This window comes from Notolabrus celidotus, chromosome 13 (assembly GCF_009762535.1).
Source record: "Notolabrus celidotus isolate fNotCel1 chromosome 13, fNotCel1.pri, whole genome shotgun sequence".
Lineage (NCBI taxonomy): Eukaryota > Metazoa > Chordata > Actinopteri > Labriformes > Labridae > Notolabrus > Notolabrus celidotus.
Window position 1 is genome coordinate 21579053 of NC_048284.1, and position 21505 is coordinate 21600557.

Consider the following 21505-nt stretch of genomic DNA (forward strand, 5'->3'; position numbering starts at 1 on the left):
TGTGGGGGCAATGTTGTACCTCAGCTGGAACTGCAAAATGACAAAAAAGATAAGGACAGGAGGCATGGAGCAGAGGAAGGTAAGGTGATAGGAGGTGTTGTGCTGCTCTCTGGGGAGGTGCTCTCCAGTCATAGGAAGAAAAAGGAGAGAGAATGAGAGAGAGAGAGGGAGCTTGGATCAGGCTGTCAGCTTGGGGTATATCTAATTGAATACGCAATGCCATTTGAAGTGAAGAGCAGAGCTGGAGCAGAGAGGAGAAGCAAAGCGTGGGGCAGACACAGCAGGAGAGCAGCCTTCACCACACAAAAAGACAAATCAAAGAGTGAACACAGAAGACGTTCAAACAGATAGCCCTGATCGTTGCTCTGTGCTCGACATCTGCTATCTGTATGTATTTGCTGGTGATGAAGGAACAGGAAGAGGAAAAGAAAGGAGGGGTGAGGGAGAACGAATGAAAAAAAGAGTAAACTCCATGTTCAAACTATCATTTTCTGCCTGGCTAAGAGGGAAGGAAGCAGCCTTAAACCTTGATTAAAAGCAGGTTAAACGACCTCAGACTCTGCTTTGGAGATTCACTGGAAGCATAATGCGTGGGTGGAGGTCAGCGGCTGTTTCGGTATTCAACCGGACTGCCGTATGTAGCTTAGCAGAGCAGAGTGCTTGGGGGCAGCGGATAAAAATTTTACTCATAAATGGAAAAGATCAAATGGTGGCATTTAACAATCCGCAAAGAAATGGTGTCATGGACCAGCGTCGTCTTTCAGCTCTCCTCGGGGCTAAGAGGATGTGATGTTCTGTCAGCATTGTAATTTATTTCTCACACAGGTCACGCCTGGGCAATCACACCATATACTTTATAGTGTGGCCTCAGCTATTACTGTCATGCACATATACAGAAAACGGTCACTGAGCTGAAGGTAAGAATTCAGGTAAATTCAGAGTTTAAGACTCACAGAATTTACGAATAACCATAACCCCCAAAATCAGAATGGATAAGTGCCAATGGCAGTCCACGTGTACCGTCACTGCCCTACGTAGTATAACACACTGCCACACCACCAGGCACCCACATGTACTGTCCCTTTCCTATGAAGTATGATGAAGCAGACTTCCTACTCTTGCATGCTTGGTTGTTGTGAGCCACATCTTAAACAGAACAATTATACCTATACCTTGATATATGAACATAGAATTGGCTATAAACAGAACACTATTTCTAAACCCATCCTTGTCCACCCACATCACTGTCTGTCCATCCCTTTTGAAGACTCGTCTGGCGCACATTAACCTTTGAATTCGCAATCCCCGACCTGAATAATACCCATGCTCACGTTTTTCATTACCCACATTTATGAATCTCAGAGACAGCCTGAGTGGAAGTGAATATTTAACATGATTTGCATGAACATTATACTTAAGTGCATATTAAAGAAGCAGGAAATATTCAGTATGCACACAGGATGACAGGATGAGAAGAGACAGAAGTGATGGATCGATGCATGATTTCCATTTCTGCAACAGTACCGTATAAACATTTGTGATGCACACCTCAGAATTCCTCCCTCTGAATAGTAAATTTCTGAATTGTTTGATGTGATAAACAGATATTCAAGATGGTGAGTGAGCAGCAGCCACCCATTGATATTTATAGTTGCTAATTTTCTACACTGTAACTGTAGGCGTGAAATGCCTGTCTTTGGCATCCTATTGTCTATATTAATGCTGCAGCCTGTCACATTAGGATGCTGAGCTGCTGTGTTCCAGTTTATAAATTGTGTTAAGGTATCTGACATTTGATGTCATTTCGCTGCTTTCCCGTTAATCTCTATAGAATATGTATAGTTCGGCATGGGAAGTGTTCTGTTTTGTTTGTAGTATCATTTTAATCTGAGCTGTATTGGCCAATTGTGTAACAGTAAGGCTTGGTGTGTGTGCAGGAATAACAGTCCATGTGGTGATCACAAGCAGGCAGACAACAATGCAATGATGACTCAGTGGCTCCCATCGATGGTAATACGTTTTACAGTGACCTACTTGAACCAAGTGGCAACCTCCGGTCTAAAAATATGAGTCCAATGCGGAAGTGCTAAAAACTGCAGTTCATCGAGGATCCGCTTGACGCTGGCTCAAACCTGAAACCACATACACACCAATTCAAAAAAGCTGATCTTTACAGCAGAAATAAACATGTTTACAGCCTGGTACAAAAGACGAGTGTAGTCTGGATAGCTAATTTTTTGATCGGCACACGCTGTAGGGGGGGGGGAATTTTTTCTAACACTGCAATTTCGAAGATTTTGAGATTACTAGTCTTCCAATGAGAGGCACAGCTGCCTGTGGGAACACTGCAGCTGTTGGCTAGGAGGCTCAAACTCCGCCTCTTTACGTCACAATCGCTCGACAGCAGCAATATGGCTCCCGCCAACGATTGGCCTCAAAACAGCGCTTCAGAAACAGATGGGTGACGTCACGGATACTACGTCCATATTTTATACAGTCTATGACTTGAACATATAAACAGGCGTATGTGTATGTTTCTGACATACACGCCTCACGGAAGAAGAAAGTCTTGACTGACAGTAGTTTAACGCTAACCACTGGAAACGCCAGATTTCTAAGTAGTTGTCATCAGTACCCAGAGGCATATTTCACTAAGCCGATGATTACCAGTAGTTCCAAGATTGCGTCCTTGTAAATCAGCAAATAGAAGGCAATTACCTGTTATAGCAAAAACAATGAGAGACAGCAAGTAGTATTTCAAAGTAAAACAATATACTTGTTAGCCAGTTAGCTTCTGTTCCACAGCCAAGGTAAGATTTCAAAGCATTTCCTAGATTACATAATGTTAACTAGAAATTAAACAGCCAACATTTAGAAATTTTAACCAGAATAAGGCTATATGTATTGCTTCAATAAAGCAAACTGTAGTAAGATGCTTGCCCCTGCTTACTAGATTAAAATAATTTAAGTTAGTAAGAGGCTGATTGCTTACTATCTATTGCAGATACTAGCTATTGGTAGCTAATATGTATTGTGTTATTTTCACGTAGGGATTTATTTCTCTCAAATATTTTCCCTATTTATTGTATTTTCAGCTACTAATTAATAGGGGGGATTAAAAGAGGCCTGAAATGATAATGACAATCTAATTTGCGCCTGTATTATACTGTATATTTATAGTTTAACACAGGAGTGTCAAACATACGGCCCGTGGGCCAAAACTGGCCTGCCAGAGGCTCCAGTCCGGCCCTCAGGATGACTTTTCAAAGTGGAAAAATTCCAGAGAAGACATCAACTGCAATTTTTCAATAAAAGTAACTGCTATTTCAAATTTGTCATACAATCAAACAGCTGACAGAGGACACCTGAACGGCGCTACAGGACTGTTTTTCTCAGAATGAGGAAAAATTATATTTGCAGTTTGCATAATCCGGTGGAAATTCATAGACTTTTTGGACCCCTGCATACAACAATGTCCAGCAAGTAAACTGTTCATGCTGGAGCTGGGGGGTCCATAATAGTTAACTTTACCTTCTTCATGATCATAATCTATCTGTTCTTTTGCAGTAAACATTACACACTGTGTCAGGTGAATGGAAAACCCCCTATATTGAAGAATATAATAATCAGCCCCACTTTGAGACTCATCATGGAGAAAAATATAACAGCTGTTTATGTAAAAAGATAGTTCATTAAATGTGAGCATTTTCAGAATGGACTTTTTTGCACTAAAACAAAGGGAACAATTTGGATTGTTTTAATATGTAAAGGTTATGTTATTATTTTACAGGTCCGGCCCACTTGAGATCAAATTGGGCTGTATGTGGCCCCTGAACTAAAATGAGTTTGATACTCCTGGTTTAACACAATCAAAGTGTAGTACAATGCTTTCAGACGCTCCAGCTTAAAGCAATTTCAAATTAAAGTAAATGAATCTAGTAACTGGCTAAGAGCTACTTCTACATATTGATATTGCTAGCTGTTGGTAGCTGACATTTAAACATATCACCGTTGCACTACCAAACTTTACTACAGTTCTTTTATCCACATACTAGCTTAAAGTAATTAAAGCTTTAAGTAATTTAAGCTAGTAAGCAGCTAATAGCTATAGCTAGCTATTGGTATTACAAGCTTTTGGTAGCTGATGAATGTTGCTTCCACTTAATATATGATTGTATTCATCTTTAAAATTGTCACTATTTATCACATTTCAGTTGCTTATCAGAGGAGGAGGGATCAAATGAGAACGATTCAACAGACACATTGTATTTATATGACTTTCAAACTGGAACAAAATAGTATTACATTAAAACAACTTTTTAGCTCTGTACCAAGGGTATGACACTGAATGGTCACCAGTGGTGGACAAAGTCCACAGCTTCATTACTTAAGTCAAAGTATAGATCCTCCAGGTCAAATATTACTCCGATACAAGTGAAAGTTGCTCTGTCAGCTTATTACTTGAGTTAAAGTACTGAAGTACTTGCTTTTAAAAATACTTAAGTATTCAAAGTACTTCTTAAAAAAATCTCAAAATGTTGTATTTTCACAATACACAAGTGCAGTCGCTGCATGGTGGTGCAGTGAGTAGCGCTGTTGCCACACAGCTAGAAGGTTCCTGGTTCGAATCCCCGGCCGGGCAGGTGCCTTTCTGTGTGGAGTTTGCATGTTCTCCCCATGCATGCCTGGGTTCTCTCCTGGTACTCCGGCTTCCTCCCATAGTCCAAAAACATGCTTACCAGGTTAATTGGTCACTCTAAATTGCACGTAGGCGTGAGTTTGTGCATGAATGGTTGTCTGTCTCTCTGTGTTAGCCCTGTGATAGGTTGGCGACCTGTCCAGGGTGTACCCTGCCTTCCGCCTGAAGCCAGCTGGGATAGGCTCCAGCCCCCGTGACCCCTGACGGGATAAGCAGTCAAGATAATGGATGGATGGATAAGTGCAGTCAAGAATACATAGGATACATTCAGTTACATCATGTTTATCTAGAAATCATTACTTGAAATCTCTAAAAACTATACCATGAAATAAAAACAGAAACTAAGTTACTCCAAGCACAACCAACTTAGTTTAAAATGTTCATCTGGAATGAAACAAATGTTACGTAGCTCAACACACTTTCTCAGGTTGGACAGTGAATTTTTGTATGTTTGGGCAGAGTGGGAAACAGGGAGAACATTTCAAACAACATGTATCATTCTTCATTTCAAAAACCTTTAACACGAGCTGAAGATATGACCATGGGTGCTCATGTGGGGAATTATAGACATCATTACCACCTCTAAATGAACTGCCTGATCTGAGTGAAATCTGCTCTGTGTTTGCTCCACAAATTCATGAACTGACTTCAAAGCAAAAGTAGTGAGTAACTAGAGCATTGATAGAAATGTAGTGGAGTCAAAAGTACAATAATTGTCTTCTGAATGTAGTGGAGTAAAAGTAATAGGTATCCCCAAAAATAATCCTCAAATAAAGTACAGATACTCAAAAATGTACTTAAGTACTGTACTCAAGTAAATTACTCTGTTACTGTCCACCACTGATGGTCACAATGTTCAATTGTCACCCTCTCCATCTGTCTGACTGTTTTTTAGTCTGGATGCTAACACAGGATAGCTACTGATAACATTTCTAATGCGGGAGGAGAAATGAGCTGTCATACATGTTTAAGCAGCTGCTGATTCCTGTGACAACCATTGGGTTTGGAGTCATGATGGAGGTGAGACTTTTTTATTCATTTTTCCCCTTCTCGTTCTCCAGAGTTTTTAATATTTTTGAAGGAGGTAATTCAGATAGAGGATGATACACTGAGTGACACTGTGACAGATGCAGCTCTATTTTTCAGGATGAATGATGCAGCCAGAGAGGATCACAGATAGAGCCCAGCAGCAGCACAGATGGAGGCTTTCCTTCTCTCTTCAGTTCTGGCCCCTCTTATATTTTTATTAACCTGACTCCCACCGTAACCATTACACCTGTGGCTATTACACACAGCATCTCTGTGAACCCACCAACATGTCAGAAAATGACTAGCATTAAATTTGACACAGTGGCCATTATTGCAGAGGGAGGGTCATTTACCTTTTGAGTAAAAGGGAGGATTGTGTAGAGTGGCTTTATAAATATTGGGTATGCCAAACAATAAATTTGAAAATTAGGATTAATTGCAGAATTTCATTCAATAATCACACTTAAATTTGCATGTTTGAAACCCATTATTTTGGATTCCAAAACAGTTTTTAAGTACATATACAAATGTAAAAGCATTTCTTACCAGTGTCTTGATCTGGGAATCAACTTAACACAATGAAATGTATTTATAATGTTATTTTTTAAATTTAAGATTCAAATGAATGCTGCACTGCTTCACCAGTGTGGTCTGAAACCATGACTTGGAGGTAGGAGACAGCGTCATAGTGCTTACAGTCCTACATAAAGAAATTTGCAGTAGTGCAAGTACAGTATGTCAAACCAGAGTTGAGAGGCAGTTGCCTGCTGATATCAGTCTGATTAGTTGCACCTGTATGCTTAGCTTGTAACTGGTAGCTCAGACTCAAATAATTCATATTAAAATAAATGAGCAATTCAAAAGTGAGTAGTTTAATTATAGTGTTATTGTTATTTTTCATCATGTTGGCAGCCGGATTATAACTATGACATACAAGGGATGAGTGCTTAAACATCCAGAGTCAGAACTGAGAAAAAATACTTAAGTATTATTTAGATACTTATTACATATTAGTTTATGCTTTCTACATATTCTTCCTAATCTCTCGGTTGACCTTTGACCCTACTCAAACTATTGACACAGTGCCTAACTGGAGGGTTGATGCTGACAGCCTTAATAAAAATCTTTTGTTGTTTTTTTTGTTTTGTTTTTTAAAACAGACTGAATGCACAACAAACTAATTCCCCTCGGCCTCCTGACAGAAGATGAATATTTTACTCAGGTTGTTTCTTTCTGTCCTGCAGTTGAGCAGTTTGAGTGATGCATAAAAGCAGATCCAAAAGTGTTAGTTTTTAAAACTTTTACTGGCACTAAGGGTTACAATTGACAATTATTTTCATTGCCAATAGATCTGCTGATGATTTTCTCCATTTATCTCATTATTGTTCACTTTCTGAAACTTGAAATAATGCTCTCACGTTTTTATCACAGCCCGACATGGCTTCTTTAAGTTGTTTCTATTTTCTGAAACAGACAAACCAAATCACACAGATTCTGTTTTTACAGAAGCTGACCAAAGGGGCAGGGGCTAGAGGAGGCAGTCAGTGCATTTCAACTGCATGGACCAGACTCTAAAATAAAATTCAGGTGACTCAGTGATTTTATTTTAGTCTTAAGGACTTAATTCTACCCCTCATAAAGTACCTGCTAGGAGAGTAGTACTTTCTGAAGTTACAAAGACTGAAGGTTTGGACTTGCAGCGCTCAACATTTTTGATAGGTCAAGTACTCACTGCGTTGGGGGAACCTTTTAATCCCTTGAAAGTAGCCCCTGGGGTTTAAAGTCCTGGCTTCTTTCTGTGAAAATGGAGCTTACCATTATGATGAAAAAAGCAGAGCATCCCTCTATGTCTCACACTTCTTTATATCTAAGCACTAGAACCAGTGAATGTTTTTACCCTTGTTTTGAAGAATGACTCAAACAGTAAAGTTTGCGATACACTTTATTTTGATATATCAATCAGTTGATTAAATATGGTTGCAGCTCTACTGCCACTGTGTTTCCAGGAATCAGCTGAATACAGATTATATGTTTTCTCCAGCCTTTCAAAACTGTCATTTCAATAACAATTCCATCTGCTTGTAAGGAACAGAGCTTCAGATGAGGTTATGCAAATGCATTTATCCTTATGTATTAAGCTGAGCAGTCTGTCCATACAAGTTCCCATGAATCACCTTCTGTTCCTTTGACTATAACTTTAGATATTTTCCACCACATCAGGGATCTACAGAGGTTAAATCACTTGGTTCCAGACAAATGGTTTATTGTCCACAGCAATGACAAGTATAGGATTAAGAAGTCATGCTGAAAAGGCTAACATTGTACATTGTTTGGAGCTGAGATATGTCTCTCTCAGTAGCTTCACTGTCTGTTCGCCTGCGGCATCACGACCTGCCCACTCTTGGCTGTGTGCTGCCGCTGCACTGGGATCCTCTCTGCGGTTATTGATCCCAGCCTGTCCACCCACCAGAAGATCCGATACCAGTTAACAAGGAGCGGAGTCTACATATTTAGAAGCCGGAGGGTATCAGCAGACCAAACTCTCATCGGCGTAATTGAGAGTGATAGGGATCAGTTAGAGCCAGGTTACCATTGATTAGGAGTGTGTATAAACAGATAGAGAGATCAATGGAGACAGGTCAATGGAAATTATACACATTTTAACAAGCATCATTGAGCGACAGCAAGAGTTAGGAGGTGTTATGGACTAATGCCAATGCTTGCTGCACTTCATTTACTTCTAAGGGAATACTTAAGATAATTATTTTTACTATTGAAGCAGAATCTGTGGGCAAGAGGCAAGCTTTTCAAACATTTTAGTAATGTTCCAAACCCCTTTTTTTCTTCCTTTGGTTCCAATATGCAAACTTTGGTTTTGGTACCACTTGGCTAATGTCCAAAGTCCATATGCCAGTGGTAAAACTTAAGTCACTACATTGTCAGACTATGAATATTGGTAGAGATATCATCATACAGGGCCGGTAGGGATATGTTTGTAGCAGCAACTCTGGATGATGTTCAAATACACCATTAGCTGGCAAAGTCCTTGCATGTTACGGGTATGAGGGTGAACCCAAAAGCAGCACACTGGAGCCAGGGGGTAACAGCAGGTAACAGTATTGACCAACCAGGTGGCAAAAAGTTTTTTGAGACGCTGGATCTCCTCAGTAGGAATGCGGTGCAGCTTCCCAGGCGGCAAGGTGGCAAAAGCACGCCAAGCCGCTGTGTGGAGGAACAGACTAGAACCAGACGAGGAGCAGGCAAATCTCTTGGTCGAGGACAGAAGGCTGAGGGAGTTACCAGGGCAGAAACGAGGAGGGAAGGTCATGGACGGGCAGGGTCGAAACCGGGAGATCAATCCAAGAAAGAGTGCTGGAGAGTCTTGCATTGCAGAGAACAATCTGACACTGAGTGAGCTGAGACCGGGGCTTAAATACTGGCAGCAGGTAATGAGGAACAGGTGATTTGTGTTCGCATAATGAGGCAGTGTGGTTCAGGTAAAAGAAGGGAAACTGAAGGGGAGTGGAAATGTTCCTTGGGTTGAGGGGCTAAGCAGGTGTGGCAGGTGATAAATGTGACATTGTGTGTCTACCTGGGAAAAAGGTGGGTCATCAAGTTATGTAAGTTCTGCAAGATTGTGTCGTTAATTGCTTTAGCTTTGGGTTGTCTCTGGTAAACGTTTTGCACTTCTCAAATTGACGCTATGGCTCTCACTGTCACAGCCTATGCAGCTTCACATTTCTTCATCACACGATGCAATGATGACTTTTCAGGTTACAAAACTTAGGGACTTTGTCCTACCTTGGAATACTTGTAGAACATGTTTAGCAATTGTGTTATTCTCCTCTGAAACAGTGAAAAACATGTCACATCACACCAGTGCAAACAGCCATACACAGTTAGAGGGAAATTCTTACTGACTGCTGAGAATTGGTGGTAATTGTGCTGAAGTATTTTATTCATGCTCAAACTTTTTAGTGATGTGCCACCTCTGAATGACTTGAAACCTGTACTTAAAGTCTGTTATTATTACTTTGAGATGACTATTTTCCACATAATCAGGGGTTAACTCAGTCTAGGGCTGTCTGAAGCTCAACAAAAAGATTGCGCTATACGACAGATCTCTGTTCTTTTGTTTTATTGTTTTTTTTAATCTGAACAAGCTGCATTTTGCTGGATCACTCCAAGAAGTAAGCTGGATGTAAACTGTGAAATTTGTGTGACATCTGTCATGAAACGACTCCACAGTTCCATCTAGCCATGTGGAAAGAATTTAGCACCATCAGGAAAAGAGCACACAGCTCAAGCCAATAATTGGAAGCTGGCCTTTATTTACTCATAGAGGACGTGTTCCCGGCTGTGAGGAGTCCTTATGATTGAAGATTTATGGTATATCATGCACACCTTGTTTTGACACCATTTGATAATGATTTGGACTATATTTGACAAATACAAGGGACCCCAGCATAAGTAGGGGAATAAGAGAATGTGACAACCAACCCCAACTGGAATCTTTTGCTAGCATCAAGGCTAACAACCATCTAACAAGTAGTTAGGTAGCTAATAAAAATCTAAACTATAGCATCCCCCTCACACTTTGTAAGGGTAACACTTGTTTTGTTATAAACCCATCGTTTAAAAGCCTAGAAGAAAAATACTGAGGAGCTGAATATTTACAATTTGACATGAAAAACACAAAAAGTCCTCTCACCTCAAGTTCAGCTGTCTTACTCCAGAGAAGACTATGTAGGTGAGCTCTGATCCTAATTCTGGAAATTTCCATACCCCAATTTAAGAGTGTGCCAACAAACCCCGTTCTCCCCTACAAGATATCGCAATACCAAATTTGACATTTGAGGCAGTATTGAAGGCTAAAACCCCTTCCAGTATGGGTTGTAGACTTCACTATAAAACTCTGTAGACACCTGGGCCTTTTTAGTCTAAGGCTGGATTATATCTTGACAAAAAGAGACAGACTGAGCCTGCCTGAACACAAGAACCAAAGCCAATTAAACCACTTGTGGTTATGTAGTAAATCTACCTCCAGCCCTTCAGTTTTACCACTCCTACAACTTTTTTTTACTGTTACTGTATTCAAATTTATTATGTCTAATAATGCTTCCACTGTATCCTTTCATGAATCACTGTGTGCACTTTACAACTTCTCCCCGCAAAGAAATATTTTACACTAACAAGCCCTTGTGTCGGTTTGATTATTTCTCGGCTTACACATCACTTCTTGGAGAGATTTCTTTATTAGCCAATTTACATATAACTGGTGTAAATGTTGGCATCTCATCATTCATTTTCTCTTTCTCTGATAGCCTGCTCTACATCATTACACTTGAATTTGGAGTGGTGCTCAATCAAGCCTCAGGGTGTTAATAAAATATGCCGGTAACTGAGATGAGATGAATAATCACAGGAGTCAAGTATAATTTCCAGCCCCAGCGGGTGGAGTGTGGGCAGTTTACGTCACTGTGTGTGTGTGTGTGGTTGTGGAGTCATCTCGTGCCGCCTGTCTATCAGGGTGGTAAGGGGAAGGCAGGCTTGGCATGGTGCACCAAACGATAAGGTTTCTGCACCACTGTGGACAGCACTGGGGGATTGTGGGAGAGTGCTTATCAGTCTGTGTCAGGGTCTATCAGCATCTGTCATGTTTACTCCTCAGGTGTGCTGGCTGCTGGCTGACTGCTCTGCCAAGGCTCCTTCATATCAGCCTGTTGAGAGCAAACCAGGAGCACAAACAGCATCCCACCCACTGCTGCTGCAGACCAAACCTCTCTCTTTTTGACAAACTCTACTTCAAAACCTGATCTTGCTTTTTTAAAGATGTAACCTCTCCAACACTCTGTTCACCTGTTTAGAAAGCAGCATGAAGAAATCATCGCTTAATATGATATCAACAGACGTCACCAAAAAAAAAAACCTGAACTTATCCTTAGACATTTTGCTTTTGTCCACTCAAGTGGCAAAGTGCTACCGCATTCAGGCCTTTTAGCCATTTGTTACTGACCGCCCTAAAGCTTGAAAACTGAAATAGTGATATAATAGCTAGACTGCTGGAAGGTGTTATCATGTCTCTGCTTCCAGACTGATTAGCGTGTAACCAGATTTTGGCATTGGTTCCTGTTTGTTTAGTAGAGTGTTTTCCGTTGATATTTAAGTGGTCATTAGTTGAAAACAATCCTTAAGGAGTGCAAAATGATCAGAATCAGTTTAAGGTTTACTGCCAAGTACCCAAACATGAACTTTGTCATGGTATTTTGAAGCAACAAACAAAGAACAAAAACGTAGAATCTAAAGGTTGAAATCTAGCAAACAGCAGTACTCCTACTGCCAGGGGACTCGAAGTTAGATAAGACAAGATAAACAGTAAAAACTAAAATATATAAAGCAATATGTCACAAAATGTGTGTGCAATAGGAGTACTGAAAATGTTCAGCTGTGTAGGAAGAAGCAGGACAATGTGCAGTGCAAATATCTATCCTACAATATGGAATTAAAGACAGTGGAAGAATAAACAGACATTATTTAAGTCCAGTGAGAGTTACTAGAACACATTAGTTTGAACAAGAGGCTTAATCTTGATGTAAAGTGTCTCTGGGACTGGATGAGAGCCTGTCATGTGGGGCAAGGGGCTAGAGCTGGGACATCACTAATAAGGAGAGTAGCAGAGAAGTAGAAACTGTTGTTGTGGTGTGAGGTTTTGGTCTCAAAAATGTCTGCGTCTGAGCTTATCTTACCTGCTGAGAGACGGTAGTCAATCTGTAGTGATGGGAACTGGAAGATATGGGTTTTAATCCATCAATTCAATAACTTGTAATAAACAAATAGGCATTGACATTAGACGATAGCTGATGGGCTACATAAACTGGAAATCCAAGACAATAAATAGCAAAAAATCCAGAGGGACAGAAAGCCACATTGCCAGATAAAACAACATTGGAATCTACTCTCAGACAACTGCTAATGGTGCCTTTACTGTTGGATTTGAATTTAGTCTTTCTTACTGTCCTGTTACAACGATTCCATTGGTAATGTTAGCATTCAGCCAATCCCTGCTGATGGTGGTCTTAGGTAGGAAGTGGTTTTAACCCTCCTGTTATATTGCGGGTCAAATTGACCCCTTCAAAAGTCTATTTTAGAAGACGTGTTGAGTTAATTTATCAAAATCACTTCACAAAAAATAATAATTCAAAATGTAAAATGAAACATACAAAAATCTAAGTCATGTAAAACTATTGTATTTATATTTAGGGCTTTCCAATGTACATTAAAAAAGTTTTAACATTAATTTTAATGATAAACAAGTTAGTTATCCTGATTGAACCATGGTTTGTGAGAATTAAAGAACACCATTGGACTAAATCTTGATTTAAATGGTTAGTAATGGAGTTAAAAATTTGATTAATAAACATGTTTATTGGGATTATTTAGGGTTCTGACAATTTTGGATAATTGAATATGACCGGGGTCAAATTGACCCAGGAACATTGTTGCTGTTCCAGAGAAACGAACATAACAGAAGGGTTAAAACATAAGCTGTCTAACAGTAGTCATTACCTTGCTCTCTTAAAGGATTTCCGGCTGTGTAAGATGCTTGATTCTGATTGGTCAAAATCCCTTGACAACAGTTATTAACTTTGACTTACATGAGCAATGCCAGAGGCAAACTGACCATGTGTCATGTCAAATCAATCCACGGGAAAGAGTTCAGGCCCATTTTGCTTCTGCTTGTTGTAGCATGCTAAATCGGGACATTTTCGTATTGGATCCTGTTAAGCGTCCAATGTCCCTTCAGAATTTGATTATATATTTGCTTTTCAATACCTGGACATTCTAGAAAAAAGTAAAAGATAAAGATATGTCAGATATTCAGCGCTTATAGGATTTCAGCCCAGAAAGAGCAAAGTGATATCAAAACAGCATTTTAGCCTTCAACTGTGTGAGTGACATGATAGGAAAATACCCATGAATATGGTTAGTTTTCTGTTGTTGTAGTTTTTAATTCCTCATCTTTAATAGTAGCTAAATTGGCATCACGACAGTATGAGTTACAAACACAGAGAGTGAAACAACAGGAAAAAGGGGTGGCTAAACTAAACAAACTAAAAGTTTTAATACAGTGTTTAACCATTGCATGAAGGATGTGTAGGAACAAGACAGAGAGAAAGATACACACACTCACGGCAAGAGAAAGGTGAGAGAAAAAGTTCAAGCAAGAGCGAGCGAGAGATTTGAGAGAGATTGTCAAAATGTCGCAGGTGGAAATGTCAGCGACGAGGTGGAGAGGAGTCAAACTGAGCGAGAGCAGGAGGTTGAAACCATAATTAGTGTCTGTGAGTCACTGCGAAGTGGCCCTGTGTGATGTCACCAGCTCCTCGTCCTCTGTATCCACCGCTGAGGACATGCATGGGGACTAGCACGTCCTGACCCCTGACCTTTCTGAAGAACACGTTGTACGCTGTTCTGTTCTACTGCGGCACAGCCTCCAGACTCCTGGCTTCGGCTCCGACTGTGTCTGTTGTAATGACCTCATCACTATTTGTAGGGTCACACTCATGCCTGCTGTGACTGTTGATGCATATGTGTGTGTGTGTGTCCTTTTCCAGTTTCCCTCTTTTTTTATCTCCAGGCAAGCGAGAGCAGCTGCTGCATGACTGACAGCAGAATCAAACTGCTGGAGCAAATACCGCCTGCCTGACCATCTCGCCGGGAAATCAATGTAACATTGGAGCAAATCAGAGCCACATATAAGAAATGGCCTCTGTATGTTCCTCCTCTGTGAGGCAGACGACGTGGTCCGTGTCATGCTGTTTTCTCCTCGCTGTGGTATCGCAGGGACACAGGCAGCCAGCCACTGTGGAGGAGCGAGCCCGGGAATGACAAACACACACTTGATCTCATGAACCTGCATTACAAATAACATTCAGAAGAACAGACATGGTCAGAGCCATGAGAGATGGAGAGGAGGACGCATTCAGACAGCTGACGAAAATAAAACAGAGACAAGGAGCAACATTTTGTGCGTGTGCGTGTGCGCATGTGGTGTGTCTAAGCAAAAGAAGTTGGTCTATGTGTTTGGGTTAATACTGTGGATTGGGAATCAGGCAGTTACAGAGGTAAGTTTATTGATGAATGTAGACCAGGTTTTAGAGAAGTCAGCTGATTTGTGATTGAGAGCGGCAGAAAGTTTTTCTAGGGATATATGTTCTATTAGGAGATTCTTCCATTGAGCAATATTGATGAGCTTTTTTGATTTCCAGTTTAGGAGGATTGTTTTCTTGGCGATAGCTAGAGCTGTGAGTAATGCACTAGATGTAGGGTTTCTTGTTTGTGTTTTAGATATATCTCCTAAGATGCAGAGCTGGGGGCATAAGGGGATGTGGCTGCCCAGTATATTAGATAGGGGATCTGTGACCTGGACCCAAAATTGCTTAACAGGTGTGCAGTGCCAGAGTGCATGCAGGTAAGTGTCAGTAGTATTCTTGGTGCAATGAGGAGCAACATTTTTGAATAGAATAAAAATGAATGACGTTGATAGACATTCAATGAATCAAAGGTTGCTAGACTATTTGTTGAACTACAAGCAGCACAAAATAGCTGTCAACAAAAGTATTGTTAACTTCCCTATTTGGTCTAAAGAGTAAACTGAAGGGAAACTGCCTTTATGTCTGTCCTGACACATGATAACTGTATTAAAGATCTCCGCCTGCAGGATTTAAAAAAGACAAGTAACTTATACCTGAACTGGAAATGCTTTAGCAACAATGTTAGCAACAATGTCCCAAGAACATTATTAAAGTTAGCCATTCAATCAGATTAGTAATTTAAAACTACAAAGCACATATCTTCACTTACAAAGAATGGCTGTTTAGGATTTAATTTAGACCAAGTGGCAACCTCCGGTCTCAAAATATGAAGCCCATGCGGAAGTGTTATAAACTGCAATTCATTGAGAATCCGCTTGAGGCTAGCTGCAGAAACACCGGAAACCACATACACACCAATTCAAAAAAGACGATCTTTACAGCATTAATAAACATGTTAACAGCCTGGTTCAAAAAACACATAGTTGTTCTCTAGGAGACTCAAACCCCACCACGTCACACTCTGCCTGTTTGAGTTACGCATTTCCAATATGGCTGCCGCCGTCGATTGGCTTCAAAACAGCGCTAAGGAACAGATGGGTGACGCCACGGATACTACGTCCATTACTTATACAGTCTATGTTTTAGACCCATAAACCTGTGTTTGCTGTCATGTTAGTTTGGCATTGACAACAACTCCATTTGCCATCACTTGTCATCTTACATTTTGTCAGTATTTGCCTCTAGTTTCTCTTGTTTTATTATTCTGATTTTCTGAACTTTATCTGGGCTGTAGTCCTTTAAGCTTTCCACTGGGACTTGTGTTTTGTGTGTAACATGGGCGCCCTGTGCTCGGGAACACCCTGTTCATCATTATCACCCAGTTGTATCCTGTCCCCAAGGTAGGTCGACTCCTTAAAGCTCTGCTAAAACATGTTAAAATGAGTTTGTGTTTCTTTGTTAAAGTGATGGTTTGTGTGGGAACACCTCAGAGTTCAATATAAAGCACTTTTGAAGCGATTACTTCAGTTTTGTTTCTCTAGCTGAAACTGGCTCCATTAATCTCCACTGTGTAGCCTGCTTGCCAACATTTACCTTTAGTTTTTCTTTCTGTTTTTCTGTAATTGCTGGATTGCATTACTACAGAGACCTTAAATCATTCTGAAATTACCTGAATTAACATCAAGCTGGTGCTAAAAGAGAATGCTTGTGCTTGGTTCATCAGACAACGCAAGGAAAAGGACACAACTGCTACGTTAGCAATGCTAATTGTCCTTTCACTAGCAGCTGATTTGCACATGACTATGGTCTTTAAACATATTTCTTGGCTTTTACCCATAGACTGTATAAGTAGTGGACGTAGTATCCATGACGTCACCCATCTGTTCCTGAGCGCTGCTTTGAAGCCAATCTACGGCGGCAGCCATATTGGAAATGCGGAACTCAACCAGGCAAAGTGTGACGTAAAGAGGCGGAGTTTGAGCCTCCTAGCCAATAGCTATGTGTTCCCATCCGGGAGTCAAGTCAGTCATGTCCTTATTTGGGCAAAAACTCGTAATCTTAATATCTTCTGAACCGTCGCGTTAGAAAAAAATTCACCCCCCGTACAGTGTTTGCCGATAGAGAGATTACCGACGTAGACCCAAGCCGTTTTTTGAACCTGGCTGAAAACATGTTTATTAATGCTGCAAAGATCGTCTTCTTTGAATTGGTGTCTATGTGGTTTCCGGTGTTTCTGCAGCCAGCCTCAAGCGGATTCTAAATGAATTGCAGTTTATAACACTTCCGCATGGGCTTCATATTTTGAGACCAGAGGTTTCCGCTTGCTTTTAACCAGGGACTGAACATGATAAGTAGATGCAGTCCCTATGAAGTCAGCCATTGGTTGAAATCTTGATTAAGAGCCTTCATGGTATCTTTTTTTTATCAGAACAGTCTACATTTTGACTGGTAGTACGCTCAATGCCCTCCCTAGCTGACTTGTTGTCCTGGTAGCAACTTGTCAATCAAACCATGCCATGTCCTTGCACACTCTGTCAAGCTATTTTTCTCTAAACAGGGCCATGATTGGCAAAGTTTACACTACTGTTTTAAAAATTACTTAAAATAGCAAAGGAAACCATGAACTTGTTCAAGAAATGATAATTAATGGTAATTCATTTCACTGAGAAGCATCACTTTTTAATCTAGTTTCATACAATTAACATCTTTCTGAGCCAACAGAGTCGTCCCCTGATGGCTATTGGATAGAATACTGTTCACTTTTAACACCAGAGGAAAGTTTACGCTTTTTTTCAGTCAATTTTTTTTTATTGGCAGTTCCAAACAAAGAAGTTGGGTTCAATACATTTAGAAATATCTAATATACATATTTGAAGGAATTTACAATTGGCTGGTTAGACTCAAGCCAACATTTAATAGACCAGAGACCACCCTAAGAGGTCTAGTGAGTGCGTAGCAAAACAACAGATAAGAGCTGAATTTTGGCTGCACTGGAGTAATGCTGAACCAATCCATGGACGCTGGAGAGAAAAAGAAATGTGGTGTAAATTAAATACACTGCCTTCTGTGGCTGTTCCACCAACTTCTGGTGCACACCCTGCCAATATGTGCTGATTGTGTTCGTAATGTACCATGTTTAACAGATGGGACAAAATGGAGGGAATAGCACTGTGCTTGTGTGTGTGACCTAGTGATGTAGTCTAACAGAAAGAGGAGCCAGGGAGAGTGAGCAAAAATACCACCCTACTGGGGCTGAAAATAAACTTGCTCTCCTGTCTGTCTGGTGTAATTTTCACAGTGTTCAGCCTCTTATGAAATTATTTAGTCCAAACTCCTCTACTATGGGGATTTCTCTCTCTTTCTCCAGATCAGTCTAGCAAAACATGATGTATGTAGATGTCTCCCAGCTGATCCTTCATTTAGAGGAGACACTGTGACTCCACCTGGCTGGAAAACGCTCACCTTTTTTTTTGCATTTATCTATTTCCTGCCTGTCATGCACCATCCCCTCATGTATGCACTAACAGAAACAAATGGACAGAGCTTACCTTGTGCCTTAAATGAATATAGCACTGGGGCATGGCTGTCATCGCAAATCACGGTAACGCTCAGCATGCCTCTGTCCCCCTGCTCAAAGAACAGCACAGGCACCCTCCATTTATCCACACTCCATGTCAAGCTCCACCGCGCCAGAAACAAAACAGCATTTTAACAGAACAAACAGTAGTACAAGTATGGTTGTCATTATGTATCTGGTACTTTAGTAGCCTCATTTTGAGTAGCTGATGTGATACTACAGTATAAGTGTCAGTGTGTGTTCATATTGAGATATAAAAAAGAGCAAACCAAGGGAGGATATGTGCTCCCCACTGTGCACCCATATTTGTGTGTGTGTGTGTGTGTGGCTCTAAAATGTCTGTGTGTTACAGCTGGAGGAAGGCTTAATGGGGGAGCACAGTCTAGGCAAACCAACAAATAGATACCCTGACATTCTGCTGTCCTTTTATTAATTCATAAATGTCAGAGGATCATCGGGCCAGTGACAAAAGGTTCAGAGGATTTCAAAGTCTTATTTATAAAAGCAATTTAAAGGGAAGCATCCCACATAGGGCCCATTTCCCCTCTCCACTCCACATCTCTTTGATCATCTGAGTTTTTCCTCACCTCTCTCCTTCCACTCCAGCCTTTCCATATCAATCACTGTTTTATGTACACTTCATCAAAGCTGCTCCGGGGCAGAATAGCAACAAGAAACCTCCGCTGAGGCCGCGGTTTGATTTCTGACATAGATCCGAACCAAATGGGAGAATCTTGTTTTCTTGCTAGAAACAATCTGCATTAATCCAGCTCCCGTGGTGAGATGCAGCTGAGGTGAGGAGCTCTGTTCCTTTTCCTGACCAAATGCAATTGTTTAAATGGAAAGCTGCCAGACACAGATTTGAGATAGCTATGAATTAGTCAGTGGGTTGGCTAATATTTATGTTTTATCTTTACAGATAAATGGCATTTTGTTTTGCAGAGTACAATCTGTAGATGTAGCGCCTGCTGTTGCTGCTAATTGTGTTTCCTCTGTTATCAGCTTATCCCCCGCAACAATGATGGAGGAAAGTCAATCACAGCCGCCAGTCAAAGATAACTTAAAAAAGGAAACACACAAGAGAAAAATACATGCACTACGTTGAATTACATGGAAGGAGTCTCTAGATCAACACAGACACTATTTTTTTGACACCTTTGTGACTTTCAACATGCTGCATTTATAAATTCAATGTTCTACACATAATGCCTGCAGACAACAGAACTCTAATAAAGAAATGAATTCAAACGTTAACCTTGCTATTTGTCACATTTGCAACAATTGCAATGACGCAGTATTTTTTTTCTATAGGAAAACTTGAAAGGAGATAAAAAATAGTTCTATTGCTCAAAGAATAAAACACAAAAAGCTTTCAAGTTTATATAAATTAAACAATAAGATATACATAAAAAAGGAAAATTTAATAGAAAACGCTTCCTTTAAGTACCCATTACACTAAAGCACACAACAGACTACACACTGCAGATTCTCTTCATGCAGAAAACAATATCTTTTGTTTATATAACATACTTGCACAACTTTCACCCTTTGTTCAACTAGGCTGATGGAATTCAACCTGAAGCAGTATTCACACACGCACAAAACTCCTTATAACTCCCTGAAGTTTTCAGGGTTAGCTGCATGTGAAGCCAACCCAACTTTATCCAGACTTTTCCCTGGTTAAATTTTTGTGTGACCTCAGGGTGAGCCAATGTGAGAATGCAGCAGGAAATACTTGGGAAATACACTGCGAGTGACTGAACGGAGGTGATGGCGTTTGTATCATGCAAACCAGGAAGAGCAACCTGCAGCAGGATGAATAAGAGATTAAAGAAGGATCATTGTTTTCATCATGAGGAAAGCAAAGATGTCTGCACATACTTAAACATCTGTGCACATGTTGCATTGACATAGATATGCAAAAACTGTCCCATGTCGTGACATGTAAATGTACTTTTCACTTTTTGCCTGAGGAACACACCCACCATCAATCGTCTGACCGGTAGGACTGAAAATTTGAAAAAAGTGAAAGAGGCTTGAGTGTTCAATGGGGATGTCCTACAGCAGTTTTGTTTCTTTCAATACATTGAATAGGTAATTGGTGCATCGTCTTTCATCAAATCAAGGTAACTTCACTCCAAATGAATCAAAAGCAAGACCAGGCTACATGAAGCAAGTGAAGAACTTTCCCCTTGATGTTTGTACTCAGTCTTTATGTTAATTTCTATATTATTCCTGGAGGCCTGTTAAATGTTAATTATCAGTATGCAATGTATCCACCTATTAACTACACCAGCTATTTATTATAGTGACATGTGACTGACACTGCTGGCGTGCTGCGACATAGATGTCATGCATACGAATGACCTGCTATGTAATTTGATGCATATTTATTAAACTTTAATTTAGTTCTTCATTTACAGTCTCACAATACTTCAAAGAGGAATACTCCAGCAGCCATAGTTTTAAATAGGAGACAGATAAAGAAGCATATGTCTCTGTGCAACATCTTTATCACTCCTATTATCTTAAACTATGTTTTGTTTTCACTTGTTAGCTGCCGTTCTATTTTTCTGCAGCTGTTTCAGCACAGTAATACTTCTGTAGTGTCTTCTGCTTCTGCTCTTTTCGCAAACATCCCTCGACTAATTAGCTAAAAGTTTCATATAGGATAAGTGTGCACATAATGGATATAAAGACACATAAATAAGGTGCTTGTCAATAGTGAGTGCATTACTCACAGAGGATACTGGTCAGCTCGGCCCCTTTGTTGAAAAGCTGACTGCAGAACTGGAACTGAAGCTATGCTATCAACTGCTGCAGACGGTATCAACTCTACCATGAAATGTAACTAGTTGTAAGAAAGCTGTGTTGCGTATATATTGTAAATGTATGTTTTTGCTTTCTAGTTTGAATATTTCCACACTGCTGCTCCATTGTCTCATAGGTTCCTGAGTCGCTGCCATGGACGTTCCTCACTTCAGCTGCTACGTACCTGCCTGACTCCAGCGGCTAAAACTACTACTATTCATCTCACCCCTATCATCTCTCTCTCTTCATCTCTTCTATCCCTCTTTCCAACCCCAACTTTACCAAGGCAGTTGG

General features: G+C 40.4%; 1 long non-coding RNA gene across 1 annotated transcript; it reads left to right on the forward strand.

Annotated features, from left to right (window-relative positions):
• The first annotated feature begins 9270 nt into the window (after positions 1–9270).
• Positions 9271–14752, forward strand: LOC117823607. Its single transcript, XR_004633438.1, has 2 exons — positions 9271–9331; positions 14367–14752. It is a non-coding gene; the product is annotated as an uncharacterized LOC117823607 (long non-coding RNA).
• Positions 14753–21505: the final 6753 nt, after the last annotated feature.